Here is a 12621-nt window from a genome sequence, read left to right on the forward strand (position 1 = left end):
TGTCTTGCCACATTTTCTACCCTTTGGTATCCTTCACTTTTTCCTATGGGAAAATTCAGAACTCCTTAGCCTGAAATACAAAGACCCTGACAATCTAGCCCGAATCCTCTTTTTAGCTTGATGTCTCACCCCACCCCCCTAAAACCTCCAATCTCATAGGACTACCCACTTATTCCCTGTATATAACGTATACCATAGTCTGTACTGTTCATAGATGTTTCTTCTATCCAAGAGGTTCTTCCTACTTTCTTAACCTGAAAAAACTTAGCTCAAAGGTCACCTCTTAAGAAAGGCTTTAAAACAGATCACTCCCTCCTCTGTGCCCCTATAACATTAATTTAATCACACTATTATTACACTAATTAATTTACACTATTAATTACACTATTACAAAATAAATTTGATTATTTGTCTACTCATCTCCTCTTTGTTCCTCAAAGCAAAGACAATATCTCATTCTCTGTATCTGCCCTGGGTCCAACAATGCCCGGCACAAAGTTATCTACTCAACAAGTATATGTTCCCTGGTGTGCGCTATTAAGGATCAACAACTTGTGAACACCTCCTTTTTCTGACCCAGAAGCAAGGCACCCAGCACCAGGCTTAGCCTGGCTGGGCTCTAATCCCAGCCACATAGTTACCCCAGAGGACATGAAGATGATTCCTACTCAGGTGACAGAGTAAGAGTCAATGCTCCATCTGCTGTGAACCTATGTTCCAGTTACAGAACCTGGGTTTTGGTCTTGATCCTGGGAACATACTTTCATCTCATCACTGGATCTACACTTCACCTTTGTGCGTCCAAGTTTCTGTGTTCACAACATGCTGTCCCAAGGACTACCACAAATGAGGTTTCTTCCTCTCTCGGTGTAATGAAAATTGTAAGACATCAAGAAGCTAACAAAAAATGTACCATCGTTCCCTGTTAAGTACAATGCTAGGACCACCCATACCTGCAATGCTTCAAGTCCTTGACTTGAGGGTGAGATTCTTCAAGGGTCTAAACCATTCTAGGCATGGCTCACTTAGCAGCGGGGGCTTTCCTAGAGACACGGGTAAAGAAAGGGGAGTGAGAGGAGTGTGTGTGATGGTTCTAAATCATTGCTGCAACTTCTTTGATGTTCCTGCCCTCTACGAGTGGCATCTAGGTTCCCACCCCTTGGATCTAGGTGGCCATGTGACCACTCTGAGCAATCGAGTATGGAAGAAGCATGACTTCTGAGGCTGTATCACAAAAGGCCACAAGACTTCCTCCTAATTCACTGGAAGGTTGCTCTTGGCGCCATAAGCCACTGTGTAAGAATTATGACTATTCTGAGACCACCATGTTGCAGGGACCAAGTATAGGTGCTCCTGTAGACAGTCCAGCCTTCTAGGCATTCCTGCCAGGCACCATTTTGGACCCTCTAGACGAGTCATTCCACCAACTGAATATTGCCAAGTGACCTCTGTCAGTGTCATTTGGAACAGAAAAATCACCTAGCTAAAGCTGGTCCAAATTTATGACCAATATAATCATGATATGTAATAAAATGATTGTTATTTTTTTAAATGACTGTTACGTCACTAAGTTTGGGTACAATTTGTCCATGCAGCCACAGATAACAGGAGCAAAGGTAGAAAATAAAATGCCCTCATCCGTTTGCTTTTTCTCAGGAAAGACTTTGAATTTCTGTAGTAGTAGTGAGGATGCTGATAAACACAATTTTCTTCAATTTTTTAATAGAAACTTAAAAAGCAAACAAATAAGATTTCCGAGGCTTAAAGAGACCATTTTATTGCCAGGGAATTTGTAAATGTAGTATTTTTCTTTCCTCATTACTGACTCGTAGTCCATCTCTGGGAATGGATACACAGACTTGTGTGCTGACTTAAATATAACAGACAATAGTCACAGTGTCTGTTAGTCCCGTCTGCCTCCCTGGAAAAGGAAAACTCATTACATGAGACTGTCGCGAGGTCTCAGAATCCACGCAGGGGATTTTTCCCAAATCTTCCAGAACATAAGCCCAACATCTAGTTCCTCCAAGATTTGCAGGCTACCTAAAATCTCTATCTCTACAGGTACTTACTCCTTTCTACTTTGCCTTTTTAGATAGTTAGGCTTGTTTCTATAGTAATCAAAGCTTAATTGCAAAGGCACAATGTAGCTTAAGCAGGAAGAAATTTTTGGCAGGATATTAGATGACTTGCCAAATTGTTGGGATTAAAGAAACAGAATCTAGATTGAACCTTACAGCACAGCCAAGCCACTGAGGGCGCTGTTGTGGCTGCCTCTGTGCTCAAAAGCCATTGGCTCATGAATCACATCACCACTGCCACAACTGAGAAACCACCACAATCAGGAAGTCCCTATGATCTGGTGACTGTCTCAACCCCAGAACCAAACCATCTTGGTCGCCATCTGCTCCCACAGAATGAGGGCCCTGGACCTCACGGCTCTGAACACCCACACCCAACACCTCAGTGACTGTGGTCATGAGCAGAAGGGCAGAGGAGAAGATGCTGAATTCCCCACAAGTACATAGAAGTAGTTGAACCTAAATCACACCCAGAACCTTGTGGCAATAGAATCTGGGAAATGTGGTTTTTGCCTCCCCCCCCCACCAGCTTTCTAGACTTTGTAGTATAAAAAGCACGCTGGGAGGAAAGTGGGGTAGATTTGAATGCCAATCTACAATATTATCACCATGTGTTATTTCTTCTCCTGAACTATAAACATTTGGATCTCCCTTTCCGTTCCATCCCCAAACGCATCTGTTTGAGATAAGGAGGGGGAATTAGTGAGAAGCAGAAAGGAAAGAGTCCTAAAGTCCTGCATGCCTCTTTCAAGTCCCCACCAGGAAATGCAGTCCTCAAGGGTGGAATGATATGATCTTAGTCTTAAAACTGCCTCTGTCTTATATAGTCTCCATTTTCCCTGCCTGTCCCCAGGTCCGTGTTTCACTCACCCCCACTCTGTTTTGTGCCCTGGGAGGCTGGCCTCTGGAGATGGCGTCCCCTGAGTTCCTGGGCTCTCTGACTTCTGGTTGGACTTAGCCAATGAGAGGCACCAGCAAAAGATCAGATGGAAGGAGAGAGCGTCGGGTCCCTTATTCCCTCTGTTTCTTCTGTACCAGGCTGTGATTCAGCTCTAGCTATGTTCTCTGCCTAACGCCGGTACCCCAGTCAGAGCTGGGGGCTGATAACTGCTCCTTCTCTGGCCTCCTACTGATGCCAGGTGCAGAATACACGTCCATCCTTCACCTTTGCGAGGGTACTGGTTAAGGAGTGTGCCAGTTGTTAGCTGCGAGGACACAGGCTTGGGTGCGATTGTTAGAGTTCCCAGGACCATCAGGCCGCTCTACCGTCTCTTCCCAGCACAGTGCTTTCCACATCCCGTGTTCCACCGATCTGATTCTTCTTTGGCTGAAGCTGGGTCGGCTTCCTCAGGAACGGTGCCCGTGCTACATGAGGGAACGGGGTCTCACAGGACAACGACTGCCCTTGGCCGGCTTTAAGGGCTCAGTTTCACTTCCTCACCAGTAAAGAGAACAGCGACCACCTCTCAGGATTGGTGCAAGCGTTAAATATGGTTATGCATGTAAAACAGCTGAGTAAACCGTAGAGGATTTTTACAAATATGAGCTATGACACAAGCATTTCCGAGGCTTGGCACGCTTTACGTTTACCTTGACTATGACATTCTCCCTTCTGCTAATTAAGTTCCTTATCAGTAGCAAATTGTTATCTTAACTAGGACTGCAGTCCTGGTGGTCTAAATCTTCATTCCAGGGAGAGAGGAATGGCGGGGGGGGGGGGGGGGGGGGGGGCAAAGCAGAGGTGGCATTTAAAAAGTCATTTTCACTCTTAAATAGAGAACATACCCCAGGGGTCCTAAAGTTTCTCACTTATTAACTCAGGGTGGAGAATTGGAAGAAAAAGCCATTACTGTGGTTTGTGTCGGACAGTCAACAGCAACACTGGCCTTGGGCTGAAACAGCCAGGGTAGAGTAATTGTGACAGAATGAAACCAGAGGAAAGTGTGGCCAATCTACCAATTACCATGGCGCTTTGCCTCCCAGTTGTTCCAGACCTCCTCCAGATCTCAGACAGCTTTTAGGATTTTAGCTGAAAGAGTGGCCGAGACAGCTGGACGGCCTGGCAGAGATTTAATGGGTTGGAATCCTGACTTGCCATTTTACCAGACAAAGAAGCTTTTAAAATATTGAGGGGGCTCTAATTACAAGCAATAATGAAAGGCCTCTTAAAGAAAGCAAGCTTCATATAATTATGAAAGATTAAAGTTTTTAAAGAATTTACAGGTATAGAGAGATTAGTTTGGATAGGGAAGATTAAAATTTGGTTACAGGAACAAGAAAAAATTCACCAAAATTTTCCAGGAGACTATTTGAAAAAGGAAGGTCTACACGATAGACCATCCTAATCTGATCCAAGTCCTAAATCTAAATTGGGTCATATTTAAGTCCCAAAGCAAGTCATATCTGGGCTAAAAATTATGACATTCTATTCTGATAATTTATACCTCAGTGCCCAACCATTAACACTTTTAAGAGAACAATGAAAAAGGTCCTTGTCCCCTGACACAGCTATGGAGGACACACATACCTCTTCTCTGCAGGGAAAATGGCCAGAATTCCTAATACCTGGTCTAACAGAGGCACCACCCAAATAGAACAGACCCCAGCATCGTCTACTTTTTGGCTCAACCAGTAGTCCCACCTGAACACCGGCTCCACCTTCACCCCACTCACCAGCCCTTGCTCATCACCTGCAGCAAAACAGTTCGCCATCCAGAGCATTCCACATTTTCCGAAACGAAACTCAAATTCTTTAGGATTGTTTTATTCTTTACTGTCTACCTCCTGCATTCCACTACCAAAGACAACTTGCAAGTTCTTGACAACCCGTAAGAAGGCAGTCCCGCGAATCCAGCAGAGTGCAGCTCCAAATAAGAGGCGTTGGCTTGAAGGAGGCAGCTGGCCTCCGTGAGTCATTGCTGATGGTCCATGGCATGTAGACGGTTGTCGCCATCTTTGAGAGGGCGATGGGGGTTGTGGGCAGCTGAGCAGGGTCAAGGCTGTTGAGATGTCACTCTCCCGCACGAGCCTGGTCACATGGGCCTCCATCCTGATCAGCCCAATAAAAATTCAAAAACAAAGAGTTCCAGTTACCAAAGAGTCAGCCAGCTCAGCCGCAAGTACGTTTTTGTTTTGTTTTTTTTTAAGTTTTTTTTTTTAAAGATTTTATTTTTTTAAAGTAATCTCTATACCCAATGGGGGGCTTGAACTTACAGCCCCGAGATCAAGAGTTGCACATTCCCCCAACTGAGCCAGCCAGGCACCCCTGTTTTTTCAAGTTTTTATTTTTACCTTTTATTTTTTTTTAGTGATCTCTACACCGAACATGAGACTCAAACTCATGACCCCAAGATCAAGAGTCCCACGCTTTTTTGACTCAGCCTGCCAGGCACCCCTGGTTTTTGTTTTTTGCTTTAAATTGAGTAGCTCTTCCTTCAAGCTTCTAAACTAGGCTCTTCTAGCCCTTTGCAGTTTGTTTGTTTGTTTGTTTTAGCTTTTTTTTTAAATTTTTTATTTATTTTATTTTATTATTTTATTTTATTTTATTTTATTTTATTTTATTTTATTTTATTTTATTTATTTTATTGAAGTATAGTTGACATACAGTGTTATATTAGTTTCAGGTGTACAACACAGTGATTTGACCACACCATACATGACGCTGTGCTCACCATGACAAGTGTAGTCACCATCGGTCATCACACAATGTTCTTACAATATTATTAACTATATCCCCCTTTGCAGTTAGCTGTATTTGCAGTTACCATACTAGACTGAAGTCGTCTTCTTAATGTCTGTCTCAACTGCTGTGTCTCTCTTTAAGGGCAGAGGTGTGTCTCACTCTCCTGTGTATACCCAACCCTAATCCAGGGCCAGGCATACCTGACATGTCTCAAAAAGGGTTTGCTGAGGGGCGCCTGGGTAGCTCAGTCGGTTATGCGTTTGCCTTCGGCTCTGGTCATGATCTCGCAGATTGTGCCCTGAGTCAGGCTCCCTGCTTGGCAGGGGGTCTGCTTCTCCCTCTCTCTCTACCCCTCCCCCTGCTCGCGTTCTCATTCTCTCTCTCTCTCTTTAATAAATGGATAAAATATTTTAAAAATTCGAGGCAGGGGGCGCCTGGGTGGCTCAGTCGGTTAAGCATCTGCCTTTGGCTCAGGTCATGATCCCAGGGACCTGGGATCCAGCCTTGAATCTGGCTCCTTGCTCAGCAGGGATCCTACTTCTCCCTCTTCCTCTACCCCTCCCCCTGCCTGTGCTCTGTCAAATAAATAAATAAAATCTTTAAAAAGGGGGGAGGGGTTTGCTGAGCTGAACAGAACTGGTCTTAGTGTGAAGTGAAAAAAAAGTGAAACAGCAGTCTCTCTGGATTTACTTTGTGGTTGATGCAATATAAGAAAATGATTATTAATTCACTATATTTGGCTTAATGTTTTACAGTTATGTATTTCCAGTTTGAGAATTTTAGTAGTTAGTGAGAATGAATTAGACATCCATGAATTGAAGCTCTCAAAGCATACCATTAGTACTATATATAAGCATGAGTTAGGGTTAAACTAGTATGGGGTGCCTGGCTGGCTCAGTGGAAAGAGATATAATTCTTGATCTTGGGGTCATGAGTTCAAACCCCACTTTGGATGTAGAGATTACTAAAAAAAATAAACTTAAAAAAGATTAACTAGTTTGGAGGAAATACCATTTAATTTGCTTAGTATGCTCTTTTTTGAAATTATCTATAAAATCATTTTCTTAAAAGCAACAAAATAATCAGTTTAGTGAGTCTTTTAACTGATGCTGGATTAAAGTTTTCCATAAACAAAAGCTATGACTATTCTTAGTTTTAAACAGATTTGTGAGTTATAGGAAATAAGTAGTATAGCCTTTATGTAAAAAAATAACTTTCAGTGGTTTCACTTTTATTTTTAAAAGGAATATGTATTCATTGATGAAACATGGAAAAAAATACAGAAAAGTTCAAGAAAAAAATCATAATCTGCAGTCCATACATAATCATTGTGAATAGTTTATTCCTTTTAGTCTTATTTCCATGCATATACATATTTTTCCATGGTTGGGATTGTATCGTTCATATGGTTTCATATCTGGCTCTTTTCTACTTAACGTCACAGCTTACACTTCATTAAAAAAATCAAATTGTGGGGCGCCTGGGTGGCACAGCGGTTAAGCGTCTGCCTTCGGCTCAGGGCGTGATCCCGGCGTTATGGGATCGAGCCCCACATCAGGCTCTTCCGCTATGAGCCTGCTTCTTCCTCTCCCACTCCCCCTGCCTGTGTTCCCTCTCTCTCTGGCTGTCTCTATCACTGTCAAATAAATAAATAAAATCTTTTAAAAAAATAATGTTTAAAAAAAAAAATCAAATTGTGACATTGCTATGCTCTTGGTCAGGAACTCCTCCCCCCTTTCCTTTATTTCCTGCTAGCGAGTGACAAGCTGAGCATTTTGTCCTTGTCAGCAGTGCACTACCCTGGGTAGAGATTGGATGGGTTAGCGACCTCCAGCTTTATACACAACAGGGCCTTATTTTTAATGAATCTGGTTTTCTTCTGAAACTCCTAACCAAATCTTAGATTTTAAAAGAGGCAAGAGATGAACCCAGAGGAAAGCAACAAATGTGGTTAAGGGGACATCCGATGAAGGAACGAACTAGGGTTGCTTTCCCTCAATATGGAGAATGGTGACTATGGGACTGTCAGGGGGAACCAGGGCATTATGTTTAGTTTGCCCTTCAGTATTATTCTGGCCCCTTTGCTCCCTTTCACCTTTCTCCACCTGCTCTGTTTCCCGGGAGCCTGGCCCAATGTACTGCTCCCCCAGCTCTCTCACCCTTTGACTGCCAGTTGGGTTTGGCCAATGGGGGGCCCTGATGGGAAATGGGAGGCAGGGTGGAGAGTGACCTTTGCGTCTTTACTCCCTGGCTCCGTCCTTGTGGGGTCACTGCAGGCTGGCTGCGTCGCTCCATGGAAAGCCACAGCTCCGGCTAAGCACACTTCTCCATGTGACTCTCCCTCTCTCTGGCTTCTGGAAATCAGTCACTCTCCTCATCCCTTCAAGCCTGTGGTCCATTGTTACTAGTTCCAGGCACCGCAGCACCCCTGTGGTTTCCCTACACACTGCTCATCTTTTAAATAATCCTCTTAGTAAGCTCTCCTTCAATTACCCAGTTTGAGGAGGCCTTCTGTTTCCTGCCAAGACGGACTGATAGAAACATTCAAACCATACGCCCCTCTCCCAATGCTAGAGTACTTCATTCAGTCTTCAGAATTAAACTGATACCTGCGTTTTCTTAGCGGGGTCATTTAGGGATAATAAATGTATAAATAACGGATCTCCAGGTCCAGCGAGCGGCTATTTATACTGGCCTCGACGGGGTGTCGATGGTGATGACACACATGGTAATAATAGTTCTTGTCCTTTATGCTCCAGAGTGACGCCTGCGCCCGGCACTCTTCCCAGCTGGGCCCAGGCCTCTAGAACAAGTCAGCAAGGTGGCTTCTATTCCCATTTCAGAGTTGAATAAATCAAGTATGTAGGGGTGCCTGGGTGGTTCAGCCGGTTAAGTATCTGCCTTCAGCTCAGGTCATGATCCGGGGGTCCTGGGATTGAGTCCCGCATCAGGCTCCCTGCTCAGTGGGGAGTCTGCTTCTCCCTCTTCCCCCTACCTCCCTGCTCGTGATCTCTCCCGCTCGCTCCCTCTCAAATAAATAAATAAAATCTTAAAAAAATTTTTTTTAAATCAAGTATGTAGAAATATAGGTAACTTTTACCTGCTATCACACAACTAATATATCACGTCCATTCCCTCACCTCCTTCCAGTCTTGACTCAAATGACATTTTCTCGGCCTGGCTCCGTGCTGGCGAGCGACTTGTAATGTTCTATCCCTTTCCCTGCTCTGTTAGTCCTTAGCACTCCTCACCACCTAACCTACTATTTGCTTTCCTCATCTATCTTATTTAACGTTTGTCTCATTCCACTTGCGTGGAAGCTCCGCGAGGGCAGGGATCCTTGTTTTCTTCACTGCTTTCTCCCAGCACTTACAGCAAGTCCCCCCCAACCGCGGGGGCTGAACGGATCTTTCCGAATGAGTAAATGATGAAATCGGCCCCCAGAGCCAGGGCTGCCGGACTTGAAGGCATTGTTTTCCTACGACACCCTCCCTAGCATGGCACAATCAAGGTAGACAGATAATCGCCTCAAAGACAAAAAACAATGGCCGTATTTTTTTCACTAGACACAACCGTTATACAACTGACTGTGCCTGCAGCACAAGACAGCTAATGAAAGAAAGCACAATGATGATCACATATTTGTTTCCCAAAGTGTGTTTACTGTCAAACGCCCAGACGGATGGTAAGGCCACGTGGGCTTTGACAGAGTGAGGTGCCACTGAGGATGCCAAGGAGAAGAACACTGAGCCACGGATCTGGGTGCAGACAGCAGCCTCCCCCTGGCGGCTCGGTGCAGGTGCGCACGGAGTGAATGGAGGCTTTCTTCAGGGTCAGGGAAGCTGGATGACACGGGCAAGCAAGCTGAGCAAGTGTGGCCAACTGCGGGAAGCGTGGGTCTAGAAGGGGCAGACATTCTGGAATTGAATCCTCAATACTGCCTTGTTCTTCCTCTTCAGATGCTTTATGCTCCATTTCCCATGACTCTTGGAGCCGGAGTCCATCATGTCAGTTCAGATGAGAGAATAAACATTAGAGATCGTATCACCCCCAGGCAGGGCTGGACGGGCCGAGGAATATCCAGAAATGGGAATGCTTGCTTATCATTCAAAGGAACACGTAGCAATGTAACCGCGCTAGCCTACAAGGGGTTAATCAGCACTATCTTAAAGACTTAATGAAATCTCTAACATAAAAAAAAAAATAAAAGGTATTTTTTCAGATTCCAAGTCTCTTGAGATAGACTAGACCTGAGGGGGACAGGCTAAGTGGCACTAAAAGTTTTTAAGTAGTGTCTGCTAACGTGGCCTTATAACCTCCCGTCAGTGGTGTCCATCTTCTCAGGAGACCCCTGCTAGCATGACCTCATGGGCCTCTAGTCAACGGTGTCCACCTTTTCAGGAAACCCCAGCCCCCAGTTTTGCCTTTAAAAACCCTCCCTTGCAAGCCAGCGGAGAGTTCAGGACTTTTGAGCATCAGCTCCCTGTTCTCCTGGGTAGCGCCACACTAATAACTCGCCTGTCTGTCTTCACTGCAGAAGCGTGGTGTCAGTTTTTATTGGCTTGTTGCATACCAAGTGGACAAACTCTCATCTCAGTCAATTATACTCTTACTTAGGAGGAAGGGAAGGAAATAATAGTTCATGAATAGATTGATGGTAAGAAATAAGTGTAGCATGGGGCACCTGGATGGCTCCATTGCTTGGGCGATCAACTCTTTGATTTCGGTTCAGGTCATGATCTCAGTGTCCTGGGATCGAGCCCCGTGTTGGTCTCCGTGCTGAGCGTGGAGCCTGTTTGGGTTTCTCTCTCTCCCCCTACCCCGACCACCCACTTCCTGCTCTCACATGCATGCTCATTCTCTCTTCTAAAAATAAATTAAAAGTTTTTAAAAAGAAAAAAGTGTAGCAGAAAGCCATGCTTTCCAACTATTTATAGTCCGTGAAGGTGATTATTACCAGGTGATTCGAGCATGGGCTGTGGCCTCAGGCGTACGTGGGTTTACCTGCCTGCTCTGCCACTCACTTGGACCTTGGGTAAGTTAGTTAACCTTTCTAGGCCTCAGTTTCCTTGGTTATATAACTGGGTAATAATGGTACTTATTTCATTGTTGTAAGGATTATAAAAGATAATCCTTATACCCAGTACATAAGAGGGACCCAATAAATTAGTGCTCAAAATTACAGTCCTTGGGACGCCTTGGTGACTTAGTCAGCTAAGCATCTACGTTCAGCTCAGGTCATGATCCCAGGGTCCTGGGATTGAGTCCTGCATCGGGCTCCTTGCTCAGCAGGGAGCCTCCTTCTCCCTCTGCCTGCCACTCCCCCTGCTTGTGCATGCTCTCTCTCTCTGACAAACAAATAAATAAAATCTCTTAAAAAAAATCATAGTCCTGTACTGATAACCAGATTCTAATGGAGTGGTCTACTGGCCAGAGGACGTTATTTTCTCCAGCACCAGCTACCTTATCATTACAGGGAGGGGAAATTTTGATAGAAGACCTCAGGAAATTCCCCCACATTGGTATCACTGCGTGACAATTTTTCCTTCTCATAGAGAGCAGGTAGAATTACGAGACTGGACTTTTGGTCCTGGTCCTTAAGAAGAACATTATGTTTCCTGGATGCCCCTTCCCGGAGAGAGGCTCCCTATTGCAAAGTCTTCTTAGAGATTATTCCTGCTTGCTATTTTACAATTCTATTAGAAATATGTTGAAACTTGTCCTTCGGTGTCTCAAATGAGATAGGAAAATTATCGGTGACTCTCACCAAGGGTCTGTAATTTACTCCCTGCCAGAAAATAATGAATTGGGCCAAACTACCTCCCCCTTGGGAGCTAAAGCCCAGCAGGCCCACTGGACTCATCTGCAATGCGTGAGTAGGCCCGGTTTTGTCTATTGCCAATATCTAGATGTTAGCTACTAACCACATGAGGCCATTCACATTTAAATTGGTTAAACAAAAGAAAAAATTCAGTTTCTCGTTACATTAGCCACTGGTGGCTACTATATTGGATAATGCAAATATAGAAAATTTCCATCATTACAGAAAGTTCTTTGGAGTATGCCACTTTAGAAGTTGGTGTCAGCTTGAGGCCCAGATCCATTCACACAAGTGAAAAGTCCCATTTTCAGGCTGCAAGCAGTGGGGCTAAAATCTGAATATTGCTTAGCCTTGAATCTCAAGGGGAAAATAAAAGACTATAAAATCCTTTCCGCTGGACTCTTAGTGTCCCTGAACTGTCATGTCATCGTGACTTTTAAAAAAGGAAGTATGATCTAGCTCAGAGAGGGAACTCCTGCCTACCTTTTGCCAGATCTTAAGATCATGGTTTAAATCTCTTTCAAAATACCATTTTAATGTTAAGCAGTAAATCCTAAAGAATGTTCACTCAGTTCCTTGCTGAAGGGTCAAAGCTTATGTTTCAGTTAAGGACAAGGAGATTCTGGGGATTCTTAGCCGCAAGAACAGGGCATGGTCCTAGAGGCCTGGGTAGATTACATGATTCAGACTGCCACATAGTACCCTGTGACCCCCTCCTTTATGTCTTGTAAACCCCCAACACATTCCCTTACTCAAGCTTAAGCCTTTCTATTCCTCTCCTTGTCTTGCCTCCTTTAATCTCCAACTTCCGGCTTGAGCCATTGGTCATTCTCAGTCATTTCCGGCTTCACCTATGGTGAAGAATAAAGCATCTAAAAACCAATCAGAACTTTTGCACTATAGAAAAACACAAGTAAACACAAAATCTCCTGCTAGCATCTTGCCAGTGTCTTATTATGCTAAGAGTTTGCGTCCTTTCCAGTCTGTAGTTAAATTTTAAAAAGCTCCCTTTTGTTTCTTTAACCCCAAGGGTAGTT

Source organism: Ursus americanus, chromosome 17 (assembly GCF_024610735.1).
Source record: "Ursus americanus isolate L20-20 chromosome 17, mUrsAme1.1.p, whole genome shotgun sequence".
In the NCBI taxonomy this organism is placed as follows: Eukaryota; Metazoa; Chordata; class Mammalia; order Carnivora; family Ursidae; genus Ursus; species Ursus americanus.